A 14,690-nucleotide genomic window follows, 5' to 3' on the forward strand; every position below is an offset into this window, starting at 1 on the left:
AGAGGGATAGGGAGAGAGCACATATAGATGATTTTTGCACTATAGTATCCCATGGGCCACAAGCCTTACTTCTTTTTAGTTTCATCCAATTACTATTTAGAGAAAGAGACCAAAGTAGCGTCACCTTCCAGCTAGGTTTTCTCTTGAAAGGGTTTCCTAGGATATATCTTGTGTCAATTGTGGTTCGTGATTTTTTTTATTTTTTTTTTAACATGATTGTCTACTCTTATATTATAAAAAACTGCATTGAGCAGGAGCTGTTACATATGATGTGGGAAGAAGGAGAGAAGAAGTCCAAAATAGGGTCGCATCCCTTGACTTCTGAGAGTTTAAATTAAAGAAAATATATTGGAATAGATAGCGACTGTACTGTCGGACAAAAAGGCCATCTAGAAGGCAGACTTTGCTTGACATATGAATGACTACCAGAATTGATTAACCGAGTCTTCCACCTGGAACTCCCTTTTGCTAGCCTTGGTAGATGCCTCTGCTTGCATACTCTTTGCGAGATTCTTTATGTGGGTGATGGCCTCCTCCAGATGTTGACATTTCTCCTTGAGGCTTTCAATCTCTATCTTTTATTTTTCTAGCTTTTTCCTCTTGGACCTGCTATCTGCGTGGAAGTCATCTTTAAGTTCGTTGTGGTGTTTGATGAACCGCGCAATCATGAAGCAGTGCTCTTTACAAAGGGTGCATGTGTTGTTTCCAAGCACTCGATCCAGCGGATTCTCTTGCTGCTCATGGCCCTCCTGAGCTTCTTTCTACTTTCTGTTTTGAGAGGGTTCTGCCATTGCTAAGAGGGAGTGAGTTAGCAAAAAAATATTCTTGAAATGACACGAATTATACCTGAGCGCTATGGAGATAGCGGGCTTTTCGTGGTTGCATTGATGGTTGCCTCGCTTGGAGCTGAGAAGAAGAGCACGGGAGAGAGACAATAGAGACCTGAAAGCTCGCTGTTTGCTTCTGTTGTTAATGACAAACGGGCTCCTTTCTGAGCGCACAACTGCCCAAGCCTGATTCTGGAGAAGCAGGGGAGTTCTGAGACTATCTGAAGAAAGGGAGAGGTTATAAAGGAAAGGGGGATGCCAGCCATGATGGGAAGGCGAATTTTTTTTATTTGAGAGGACTGGGTGCATATCCTGCTCCAGATTCTTGAGGCAGTCGAAGAGGAGGAGGAGGGGACGTTTACCAGAAATCATGGGGAGGAGAGCACTGAGTTTGCAGGGATGCTTTGTACTGATCGCACTAGAGCAGTGGAGAGACAGTTTAGTGGAGGCGTAGTGAGGACCGAGGAAGGAGTGACTTATGAGATGACTGTTGTTATGACAAGTTCTGAGGGTGCGAATCGGGTGAGCTGTCTGACAGCTTGATCTCTTATGGTATTGCCTTTTCATAAGTCCTTTTGTTCTCACGAACTTCTCCTTGTTGCCTGTTGACTGCCTTGGACGCTAAGGAGTCTGCCTCTGCATTATTTTCTCTTAGAACATGTAGGAAGGTTGAGTCTCCCATGTGCCTAAGATTGTCGTGAATCCTGGTCTTGATGTTGTTAAGGCTTTCCTTAGTGAACTCCTTTCCTGTAATCATAGCGGCGATGATGATGGCCGAATCCCCCAGAATTATTACATTCCTGATTCCCAATCTGGAACAAATTGAGGTGCCTAATAGGAGGCTATAGGCTTCTGCAGCATTATTGGAGGCATTCCCCAATCCCCATTCGTAGCTGAGAATGGTTTTCCCATTTTGGTCTTTGATTATGCCCCCTGCTCCGGCTTTTCCAAGATTGTTCTTCGAAGCGCCATCAAAGAGAAGGAGAGGGCGCTTCTGATTGAGGATCAATTGTCTTACCTCTTCCTTGGATCCTCTAAGTTTCCAATTAGGCCGATTCTTGTAATCTTTGGCCTGAGGGGGGTGATTTTGGGAGTGATTGAGGTTGAATTTGTTATACCAATTTCTCTCTTCTTGGCCCCAGCTCGTCTGATCTGGAAGAGCTATGAAGTTTGTACTGAGAGTTTCTGAAATGCTGGCGATTGTCTTTGCAAGGATATTAGCCATGTGAGGCTGTTTGTTGTTAAAAACATGGTTGTTTCTAGCGATCCATAGATGCCAGCAGAGGGTGGCCGGGATGCATTTCCACACTCTGAGAAGATTGAGCTTGCCTTTCCTGGAGAAGGGGTAGCTTCTCTTCCAATTTTTCTGAAGATTGGAGACCTGATCAAAGCTTTCACGGGCTTCCATGGGGCTTATCACCTGCTTCCAGCAACTCTGAGTGAAGGGACAGAGAAGAAAGGTGTGTTGGATGGACTCCTCCTCTGCTCGACAGAAGCAGCAAATCGAAGGGCCTTGAATCCCTCTTTTCCTTAGGTTCTCCGCTGTAATAATTTTCCCTTTAAGAAGCGTCCAATTGAAGTATTTCACTTTTGGAAGGCATTCTAACTTCCAAGCAGTTGTGTGGAGATTCCAGCTTGCTGAGGGGGATATGTTTTGCAAGGTTTTGTATCCTTCCTTCACCATGAAGTTCCCTCCACAGGAGTCCCAGATGTATCTATCTTCGATCCCCTTATTGGTTGGAGCAGAACCAGAAAGGGATTGCTTAAGATTGTGCCATAATTCTCTGAGGTCAAGGGGGGTTTGCAGATCCTTCCAGTCGAGCCAGCTGTTTTGATTCCAAACAGATATGTCAAACAAAGAGGTTAACTTTCGGTCTTCCATCCATTCGTGCAGGGGCCGAAGGCCTTGGAGGAGGTTTCTTGGTTTTGAACCCATAATTCTGTCAGTCCAGATCTTGGTATCCTTTCCATTACCTGGGAGTTTGGAAGCATTTTCTCTAAAGTGAGGCAGAACTTTTTGATAGGTCTCCACATCGGGGTGCAGGGCCTGTCCACAATTGCTTCAGTGAGAATGTTAGAATTCGAGCCTCTGAGATATTTTCTTTTTATGGTCTCCACCCACCACGATCCATTACCTGAGAGAATCTTCCAGATCAATTTTAGCCCCAAAGCCTAGTTGGAAAGACTTGGAATTTTAATGGAGAGACCTCCTTTTTCATAAGGGAGAGTTACCTGATCCCATTTGACGAGGCTGAATTTCTTGGACTCCTGTTTTCCTCCCTGCCAGAGAAAACTTCGCATGATGAGTTCCATATGCTTATGAATGCTGGCCGGAGCCATGATTACCGCATACTGGTAGATTGGGAGGGCTGAGAGGACAGCCTTGATGAGAATGGTTCTGCCTGCTAGATTGAGCCAAGAGACTCCCCAACTCTGGAGGAGACCTCTCATCTTTTCTATATGTTTTATCCAGACCTCAGCTTTGACAGGTTCTTTGGCCAGAGGCAAACCCAAATAGGAGAAAGAGCTGCAATTCCTTTGCATTGGGATGTCCAGAATCAAGGCTATCCTTTGTTGAATATGAAAGGGGACATTCCATGTGTATATTTTGCATTTCCTGTTGTTCAATTTACCCCCAGAGACTGTGAGGAAGGCATCCAAAACTCTTTTGAATCTCCTTGCCATTAGACTGGAGGCTCCCCCAATTAGGAGTGTATCATCCACGAAGAGCGAGTGATTTATCTCCTTTATCCCTCTTTCTATGCAGATTCCCGTGATCTCTTTATTGCTGCGAAGATGTTCTAGATGAATACTCAGGGTCTCGGCCATGATTATGTATAGGAATAGGGAAAGAGGGCAGCCTTGCCTCAGCCCCCTGGTGCTTCTGAAGTAATTGCTAGGTTGACCATTGATCAAAGGGGCGGTCCAAGGGTTAGAGATGCATCCATTGATGATGCTGATGAAGTTGGTTGAGAACCCAAATTTTTTTAGTGCTGCAGTTAGGAAAGAGTGATCCACCCGGTCGAAAGCGTTAGCCATATCTATTTTAATTATCATTCCTCGCTCTCCTCTATTAAGGCTGCTGTGAATGGCTTCCTGGATTAATATGACATTATCTGTTATTTTCCTGCTTGGGACGAAGCCTCCCTGATTTTCAGAGATTAAAAGAGGGAGAAATTTCTTGAGTCTGTTGGCGATTATTTTTGTTATGATCTTGTAGGAGACATTGCAAAGTGAGATAGGGCGAAACCTATCAAAAGAAGTGGGATTTGCTTCCTTGGGGATCAGAGCAATGTGGGAAGATTTTGTGTTTTCTCCCAGATTTCTGAAAGCATTCTTTATCATTCTCACAAAATCCTTTTTAATTATTTCGCAGTGTTGACGGTAGAATGCAACCGTAAACTCGTCAGGGCCCGGAGCCTTATCTTGCTGCATGCTGAAGGTCGCCACTCGTATTTCCTCTTCTGTGGGATCTTGCTCCAGGTCTCTATTATGGTTCTCTGTCAGTTTGCTCTCTATTGCGCTGAGGAAGTCTGCGCTGTCTATTTGTTGAGGAGCTGCTGTGAGGAGGGCCTTGAAGTGATTATGGGCAGCATTTTTAATTTCTTCTTGATCCTTCAGCACTTTCCCATCAGCCTCAATTTTATCGATTTGGTTGCCTGCTCTCCTGAGCTTAATATTGTTGTGGAAGAAGGAGGTATTTTTATCCCCGGCTTTCAGCCAGAGACAACGGGATTTCACTCTTTGTTCCTCTTCCTCCACTCGGTTTTGACGGTAGAGTTCCTTATACATATTTTTTTCCTGCTCTAAATCCTCTGCTGTGTAATGAATGTGCTCTTTCTCTTTGTGCCAATGCTCCATCTTTGTAATCAGGTCTATTTTTTTTTCCCCTCAGAGATCGCCGCCTCTTTTGCCCACTGCTTTATGGCTGTCCGTAAGTGTTTTAATTTTGATTCCCAGACAAAGTAGGGAGATCCTATTACTTCCCTAGCCCACTGAATTTGTACAAGGGTGCGGAAGTCTTCATGGAGGTCCCAAGTTTTATTGTATTTGAAGGGGAGTGGCCCCAAATTTGTTCCCTTATCCAAAATGAGAGTCATAGGCTTGTGATCTGAAGCTGAGGCGTGGATTAAGTGGCTCTTGATGGACTGAAAATTACCTACTATTCTTTCCTAAAGCAGAAACCTGTCCAATCTCTCCTTGATATTGTGAGAGCCTGATCGTTTGTTGCTCCAAGTATATTTGCCATTTGACAGAGGGATGTCGATCAGATTTGATGACTGAATAATGGATTCTAGCTTATCTCGTGAGGAGTCTGCATGGTAATTTCCACCAAATTTTTCTTCCACATGTCTTATTAAGTTCATGTCTCCCCCAAGAATTATCCGACTGTTTTGAACAGAGAGGAGATCTGCCTCTATGGAATTCTAGCAACTGGCTTTATCCTTGTAGTGATTTGGGGCATAAATGTTGTAGATGTGGTAAACTTCCTGAGTGCTTTTATTTTTCAAGTCTGTTCTGATCCACCAGTTGCATAGTTGTGAGTTGATGATTTCCCATTTGTTCTTGCTCCATAGTGTTCCTATACCTCCTGAAGCCCCATCTGAGCCTTTTGATAAACCTAAGAAATTTTTGAATTGTTGAGTTTGTTGTTGAAAGTCCTGCTGGGTGATTTTGGTCTCCTGGATAAGGAGAAAGTCTAGCTGCTCCTGTTTTAGTAAGTCCTTGATTGCTTTCAGTTTTGTGGAGGAGCCCATCCCCCTACAGTTCCAAGAGACCAAAATCATTATTTACCGTTTGTTGGGTGGGATCCGGACTTCTCCTTTGCCTTTTCTCCACTCCCTTTTAACTTGCCTAGATAACAGTCCATAGGTTGCTGTGTTCCCGTTGCCATCTCCTTAGCAGCTGTTTCATCTCTGATCTCTTTGTTTGTCTTCCTGCCAACTTTTCTCGCGGGATCTGAGGGCTGATTGGCTTCTTTCGCTTTGTTTCTGGTGAGGATTCTTTCTATGGTCGGGGGGGGGGGGGGGGGGGGGGGGGGGTTCGAGTGGGGAGAGGCTAGCAGGGGGGACAGAGGGGGGGAGGAAGGTTCTTCGGCAGATAAGGATTCGAAGGGGTTGGAGGATGAAGGGAAGGCTGAGTTGGAGGGGGGAGGGGGGGGGGGAGGCTTGATGCCGGAGGGGTTTTAGAGCTGGTTCCCTGATTAGGAGAGGGCTTTTTTCTTTTCACATGTTCCCATGTTTCCTCAGCATTTTCCTCAATATTTTCGACTTCATTAGATTTTAACTTACTACATCTATTGGCGAAATGGCCATACTCGTGACATACCTTGCATTTGAAGGGGAGCTGCTCGTAGTCCAGCTGCTGTATGTGCGTCCATTGGTCCATCTTTATGGCTTCTGGCAGGCCTTTCCCTAGATCCACTTCAACGCAGATCCTTGCGCACGCGTGCATGTTCTCCCTTGGTTCAGATCTGTCAATATATTTTCCTACTGCATTGCCTATTGCTTTTACTGATTCGTCCCCCCAGCAGTGAAGCGGAAAATGAGGGAGCCGAACCCAAACTGGAACTGCATTTGGAATATCCATTTCCGGGTCGAAGTCCGGAGTCCATCTGTTCAAATAGAGTCCCCTTGTGTCCATGAAATAAGGTCCATTACGGAAAATGAGGTTCTTGTCTTCTTTCGACTCAAAGAGAAAAGTATAGTATCCATGTCCACAAAATCTGATGGCGATCTTTCCTTGAATCATTGCGCTCCAGTTGCGCTCCACCCATTTTTGTACTGATCTCGGTGAGGGCCAAAGACCGGTGAACTGGCCAACAAGGCCTCTTTCTGCAAGAGCTGTTGCCGATTTCCTTGGAAGGGAGGGAGGTAGAATGATCTACAAATATGTTGGGTTGTGTTATATTCGTTACGCCGATTGCACAGCGGAGGGGTCACATGGGGGGAGGTAGCCCCCTCTATCCAGGGATTTGAGGGGGGTGGGTAGCCCCCCTCTTTAGGGTCTAAGGCAGTGGCCTGGGAAAAAAACAATTGGACCCTATATTAGGTTGTGTAGACCTACCTAGGATTTTAGGTCCATGGTTTTGGACACGATGGTTTTTAGTCCATGGTATTGGATGCTTTGACATGTATAAATATGTATTGTAACATTGAAAGGAATATAATGAAAAATGAAGCTGGTAGTCCCGGTTTTGGGATCCAGGGGAAAATTTCTGTGTATATGTGTTTTATGTGTTATGCTCTCGCATTGTTTATTTTTTGTGTTTTAGATTTCGTATGCAGGTAATTTATGTACGGGGTTAAAACCTACATTTGGTATCAGTGTTGTTTTGGGTTCAAGGGGACACCTTTGTTGCTGAGGGGTTTCGCTCGGGCCTGTGGTAGACCCTGTTCAGTGGAAGATCTGCGAGATCAATTCTGGTGGTGAAAGAGGATGGCAAGAAGTGGAAAGATAGAGATCGATAAATTTAATGGTCAGAGTTTTGAGTTATGGAAACTCAAGATGGAGGATCTATTGGTGGATAAAGATCAGTGGATCACGATAGATCCAAGTACTAAACCAACGAGAGTGTCCGATGAAGAACGGAAGAAGTTGGATCGAAAGGCAAAGAGCACAATACAATTATGTTTCTCAGATTCAGTATTGCTAAATGTATCAGGGGAAACTACGATGAAGGCTTTGTGGGACAAGTTAGGGACTTTGTACCAATTTAAGTAGTTGGTGAATAAACTGTTCCTATGGAAAAAGCTGTATAACTTGAGGATGAAAGATGGAGACTCGGTGACAGAGCATCCAAATGCATTTAATATTGTGGTAAGCCAGTTATTATCTATTGATATTAAAATTCAGATGAAGATAAGTGCATTAGTTCGTTGTTTTCTCTACCAGATTCATGGGATAGTTTGGTTATTACAATAGGTAGCAATGCAACTACCTTGCAGTTGATGAAATAGTATCATCCTTGCTGACGGAGGAGATGAGACGGAAAAATATGGAGAGCCAAAATGGTGATTCCTTGTCTGTATGAGGACGGTCCCAAAACAAAAACAAAAATAAGTCATCGAGTGGGAGATCTAAATCTGGAGGGAGATCTAAATCTCCAGGAAAACCTGTAAAGGTGATGTGCTGGAAATGCGGAAAGGAAGGGCACTACAAAAGGGATTATAAATATAAAGCTCCAAACAAAGGAAAGTGATCTGATGATGCTTCTTCTACAGAGGTGAAAACCACCTTAGATGAAGGTGGGGATGTGTACTTGGCTTCTTCAAGTACACATGTAGATCATGAGGCATGGTTGATTGACTTAGGTGCATCCTTTCACTTTTCTCCCCATAGAGATTGGTTCTGCGAGTATGATAAATACGATGGTGGTGATGTATTCTTAGGGGATGATAGGAAGGCTAGAATCATTGGTCACAGAAAAGTAAAGTTGAATTTTCAAGGTGGAAGGGTTAGAACACTTCCGGGTGTTTGAATATTCCTACATTAGCTAGAAATTTGATTTCTGTAAGAAAGTTGGATGATGCAGGTGTAAAAACAGTGTTCAAGAAGGATACCTACAAGATGGTTTGAGGAGCACTAGCATTGATGTTGGTGGTTCGGATTGTAACTCTATACAAGCTGCAAGGTAGAACTATTGTTGATGCGTGCAATAGTTCTGTGGTTCCTGAAAGCAGAACAAAAAATCTAGTGGTTCTGGAGAGAAGACCATGTTGTGGCATCAAAGGCTTGGAAATATTGGAGAGAAGGGTCTTCGAATACTTCATGGTAAAGGTATGAGTAATATCTCTCTGGATTTTGATTTCTGTGAAAATTATGTATATGGGAAGCAGAATCAGGTGAGTTTCCCCTTTGGTCATAAGAGGGTGAAACAGATATTAGATCTTGTGCATAGTGATGAGTTTGGGCCTATGAAGGTTCCATCACTAGGTAAGTCTGTGTACTATGTATCATTTATAGGTGACTTCTCAAGGAATACATGGATATATTTCCTTAAGAAGAAATCTGAAGTCTTTGACAGGTTTAAAGAATTTAAGGCTCTGGTGGAAAACCAGACAGAGAAGAAGCTAAAGGTGCTGAGGACAGATAATGGTGTAGAGTTTTGTAGTAAGGAATTTGAATAATTTTGTAAGAAGTGTGGTATAGCAAAAAAAACGACTACTCCATATACACCTCAGCAAAATGGAGTTGTAGAAAGAATGAACAAGACGTTGATGGAAAGGGCAAGAAGCATGCTCAGTGGTGCCGAGTTAGGACAAGAATTCTGGGCAGAGGAGGTGGAGACAACATGTTACATGATCAACAGATCACCTTCATCAATGTTGGAGGATAAGACTCCACAAGAGGTATGGACTGGTAAGAAACCCTCTCTTTCAAATATGAGGGTATTTGGATGTGATGCATATGTACATGTTCCAAAGGAGAAACGAACCAAGTTGGATAGTAAATCTGAAAAGTGCATCTTTATTGGGTATAAGGACGCTTTAAAGCATTATAAGCTTTGGAACCCAGCAATAAGGAAGGTTGTGTATATCCGAGATGTGGTGTTCAGAGAGGTGAAAGATGTTATTAAACATGAAGTCCAACCAAAGGAACCTGAGAAGATAGAGTTTGAGCTAAAGAAGATCAGTTCGAGAAAGAAGGAAGCCAGAAAGGTATAGTCCATCTGCTTTCTGTTCAAATTTTTCTTTATCTATTACTGATGATAATCCCAGAACTGTCAAGGAAGCAGTGGATTCAGAGGATGGAAAACTCTGGAAAGAGGCCGTGGTTGATGAAATGGCATCTTTGCACAAAAATGAGGCTTGGGATCTGGTGGAGTTGCCAGCTAGAAGGAAACCCATTGGCAGCAAATGGGTGTTCAAGAAGAAGGCAAATGCAGAAGGAAAGGTGGAGAAATATAAAGCTCAGTTGGTAGCAAAAGGTCATTCCGAGGTGTCAGGAATTGATTTTGGTGATATTTTTTCTCCTATTGCCAAGGTAACTTATATTAGATTACTTTTATATGTTGCTGCCGGTTTAGATTTTGAGGTAGAACAGATGAATGTGAAGACAAAATTTCTTGATGGGGATCTAGATGAGGAGATCTACATGAAGCAACATGAAGGCTTTGCGGTGAAGGGTTAGAAAGAACTGGTATGCAAGCAAAAGAAGTCTCTGTATGGGTTAAAACAGTCACCAAGGATGTGGTATCAGAAATTTGATACATTTATATGAGGACTTGGCTTCACCAGAAGCAAAGAAGATCACTGTGTGTATTTTTAATTAATTGGTGACCATGTTATTTATATGGTCTTGTATGTGGATGATAAGTTTCTAGTTGGAAATGACAAAGAAATTATCCATGATTTGAGGACCCAATTTTCCTCCAAATTCTACATGAAATGTCTTAGTGCTGCAAACTATATTTGGGGCATGGAAATTAAAAGAGATCGGATAAAGAGGAAACTCTGGTTAAACCAGAGGAAGTATGTCGAAACAATACTACAGAGGTTTAATATGCAGGATAGTAAACCGGTGAAGGCTCCTATTCATGTAGGTGTGAAGTTATCTACTGAACAGTGTCCCAAGACACAAGAAGAGAAAGAGGACATGTCCCATGTTCCATATGCAAGTGCAGTCGATAGCCTAATGTATGCAATGGTCTATAATAGACTAGACATTGCACATGCAGTGGGAGTATTGAGCAGGTTTATGTCAAAACCAGGAAAGGAGCATTGGACAGTATTGAAGTGGGTTTTCAGGTATTTGCGTGGCACTAGTGATTATGGTTTGTGCTACCAAGGAAAACCAGGATTGGCTAGAACCTTGGATATATGTGGCTTTGTTGATGCAGACTAGGCTGGAGATTTGGATCAGAGAAGATCTACAAGTGGGTATGTGTTTAGCATATTTGGAGGTTCAGTCAGTTGGATGAGTAAGAAACACTCTGCAATGGCACTATCAACTACAGAGGCAGAATACATGGCAACCACTCATCCAAGCAAGGAAGCAGTTTGGTTGCAGAGATTATGGTAAGGTATGGGGTTGGTATAGGGAGCTATAAGGATAGACTATGATAGCCAAAGTGCGATTTCTTAGCAAAGAACCTTGCTTATCATTCAAAGACAAAGCAAATTGATGTTCAGCATCACTTTGTGAGGGATATGATAGAAGACAAAAAGGTGTTGTTGGTAAAGGTGGACACTTTGAAGAATATTGCAGATGCATTGAAAAAATCTATGAGCTCTAAGAAGTTCTCATAATGTAGAGAAACAATGGGCATTTCAGGGCTGAAAAAATGACTAAGCTCTCCCGTGGGCTGCTGTGGAAAGAAAACAACAAGCGGGAGAATGTTGGGTTGTGTTATATTCTTTCCATGACTAACCTATGTAGTGAACCGGGGGGTTAGAGGGGGTGTGAATCTCCCCCTTTGTTGCACCAATTGCACAGTGGGGGGGTCATAGGGGGGGCAGCAGCCCCCCTTGTCTGGGGGGTTTGAGGGGGGCGGGTAGCCCCCCTCTATGGGGTTCGGGGCAACACCCCGATTTTTTTTTTTTTTTGGACCCTATATTAGGTTGGGTGGATCTACCTATGATTTTCGGTCCACGGTTTTGGACACGGTGGTTTTCAATCCATGGTATTGGATGCTTTGGCCTATATAAATATGTATTGTAACATTGAAAGGAATATAATGAACAATCAAGCTGATAGTCTCGCTTTTGGGATCCAGGGGAAAATCTCTGTGTATATGTGTTTTATGTGTTATGCTCTCACATTGTTTATTTTTTGTGTTTTAGAATTCATATGCAGGTAATTTCTGTATGGGGTTAAAACCTACAAAATCCATAAATATAAAGAGAAATAAAACCCCATAGTGTAAATTTCAATTTTTTTTAAATATAATTTTATCAGAACTATTTTGATGAATTTTCCAATCTAATATCAACTATTGTTTGCACATTAGTTTGTTTACCATAGGTCTTCCTTGGTAGTAGATTCCATAATCTGTAGTGCAAATAAAATACTCAAAAACCCTCTTTACAATTGTCCAATGATCTTTCACCTGTTTTGACCTATACCAGCTCAAAGGACCCACCACATGTGCAAGGTATGGTCTACTACAGACCATCACATACATCAAATTTCTAATAAAGATAGCATTGGGAACATAAGATATGTCCTATTCCTCTTCATGTACCTTGGGACACTCATCGACATATAACTTTACGCCTACCAGAATAGGGACATTGACCAGTTTGTCTTACATATGAAACCCCCACAATATTATCTCATGGTATTTCCTCTGATTCAACTAGATTTTTTTGTTTTCCTGGTCTCTTTCAATTTCCATTTCCAAAATAAAATTTGTAACACCAAGATTTTTCATGTTCAAATTGGAGGAAAACTATATTTTTACATCATTCATGATTTCATTGTTTCCAGTTAACAACATATCATCAATGTAAAAGACCACACATAAGTAAAATGGTCACTAATTAATATAAAATAGACACATTGCTCAATTCTTCTTCTTTTGAAACTAAGTCCAAATATATAAGTATTAAACTTTAATACCACATCCTTGGAGTTTGATTAAACCCATATAAGCAGTTTTATAGCTTGCAAACCATATCTTTGTTTCTCTCACTAAAAAAAAATATGATTGTTTCATGTATATTTTTTCTTCGAGATCTCCATATACAAATTTTTTATTTACATTCATCTTCTCTACTTCAAGATTATAAGTAGTAGAAATAAACAAAATAAATTCATTAATAGAAGTTAATTTAGCAATACGACATAAAATTTCTGATGAGGCTCATTAATAGGTAAACTATATGGGTCTTAATGCGACTCTCTAGCTTATTAAAATCAACTTTTCTCACATTTACTTACATATTTTATTATACTTTTCTTAGTGAGAATGATAAAGGTGAGATGTTATGTCACGTGGCCTAATATGCATTAATTGGAGGAATTGGAGTAGTTATGGGCTTATTTAAGTGCAGGACCTCAAAATGGACAAGCACGAGGGATTTGAGGAGATTTGCCTCCCTTCTTAACTCCTCAAATCATTCGAAGACTCCTCTACCAAATCTCATTAGCTCGGAGTAACAAGCAGCCAAGCTAACCGGGTTCATTGGTAGCCAAGCCGGTGACAATGAAGACAAGTCATTCTCGAGTTTGGGAGCCAAGTTTCCCTAATTTTTAGGAAGGTGTTGGTAGCTCCAGTTTGTATAAACAAGAAGTTCGAGGGCCTCATTAGGATTCGAATTTTTGTTGTAGCCAAGAGGAAATTAGAGATGAAACATTGGGACTGCTAATTTCATGTTGTATTTGACATTTTGATGATAATGAGAAGGTTTACCTTGATCCAAAATTGAGTTGACTCATAGGGCTGAAGCTCTTGGGTTAGGGCCCAACCCTAGCAGCAAAGGTCCCTCTTTTTGTACATGTATTATTAGTTTAAAATCATAGTTAGCTACTGAAGTTATTTATGCTTTGTTCAATTTAACAAGTGTTTAAATGATTGTTTAGTCTTGTTTCCATTAGTTGAAGAAGTAGATCAATGGTACATTAGTGAGAAATAATACTTCATAAATGCCTATGACAGTGGCCTCTTCCTCATCTCCCTCATGGGATCATGGTCTGAGGGCCCCACTCTCACAACCCCAAAAAAAGATTTACCTTTTGATCATTGCATAGATTAGGGTTCATTGTTGAATAGGTCTCTATTTATTATTTACTGGAAGCACCTATAGTTTTCATTTTGTTTCTTGAGTTTGTTGTAGCTTAAGAAGGAATTTCATTTCATAGATCTAGTCACTAGCCATCAATAAATCAGCTTCTCAAATTCAACTCATATTTTCCTTATTTATATGAGGTTATGCATCATTGAAGAGAAGAAAATGTTTTGTTGCAGGGATTATTGATCTGCAAGGAGAAACTCATCCCACCAGCCTCATCTCAGTCTCATCCACCTTATGGAAATTCCTACCAACCCCTAATCCAAATCTATGTTTGGTATCCACAGTGGACAACCACCTTGGGAAAATCTAACCTTTCTGAAGTGTTGGGCTGAGCTTTGGGTAATGTGCACCTTCCATATGTTGGAAATGAAACAAGATGATGGAGCTTAGTGAAAAGAAGTCGCCTTCACTAAGTGGGCCCACAGGCTATTTTTGGTGCAAAGTCTATTTTTAGACATATGGATCATGGTCTATGAGTTGTAGGATGCTATTTATGGATGATTGGTCATGTTGGTAAAAATAGATGGACCTCTATTTTTAGACATATGGGCATAGTCTATTTTTATACTGCCAGTCAAAAAAATAGAATAGTCGAATATTATTAGCTCTTAATAATATTTAGACTATAAACATTATCTTATCCTCTTGCAGCACTTCAGTTCAAACTACGGATGTGGCACATGCAACTGCCAGAATGAAATACGCTTTTCCTATGGGTTAGTTGAGCTATTGCTTGATGGAATTCAGTTAGAACTCAAGTGATTGAGTTTGGTGGAGCTGATTGAGGAGTTGATGGAGTTGTGTTCAGTTTGACTTAGTTGAACTAGTTGTATTTAGTCTAACTGCTAAATACACTAGTGATGAGTGATGTGAATTAATTATTAATTAATTCACTAATTATTAACTCATAAATCAACTAAAAAATAGATCAGTTAACTCAATGCATGGATAGTTCAGTGGAGACAAGTGTTAGAGGTGGGTGAAAGGGTGAGACTACTCAGTTGTGACTATAGCTGTGCATGAGATTTGCACAATCATTGATTGAGATTGCCAATGATGATTGCACAGTACAAGCCAAGGGAATTCGAACTTGGATCTGATATATTCTCAACTTGGATTGCGCAGT

Source organism: Pinus tabuliformis, chromosome 8 (assembly GCF_031772625.1).
Source record: "Pinus tabuliformis cultivar Carrire ecotype Pingquan chromosome 8, CPIR1, whole genome shotgun sequence".
Taxonomy (NCBI): domain Eukaryota; kingdom Viridiplantae; phylum Streptophyta; class Pinopsida; order Pinales; family Pinaceae; genus Pinus; species Pinus tabuliformis.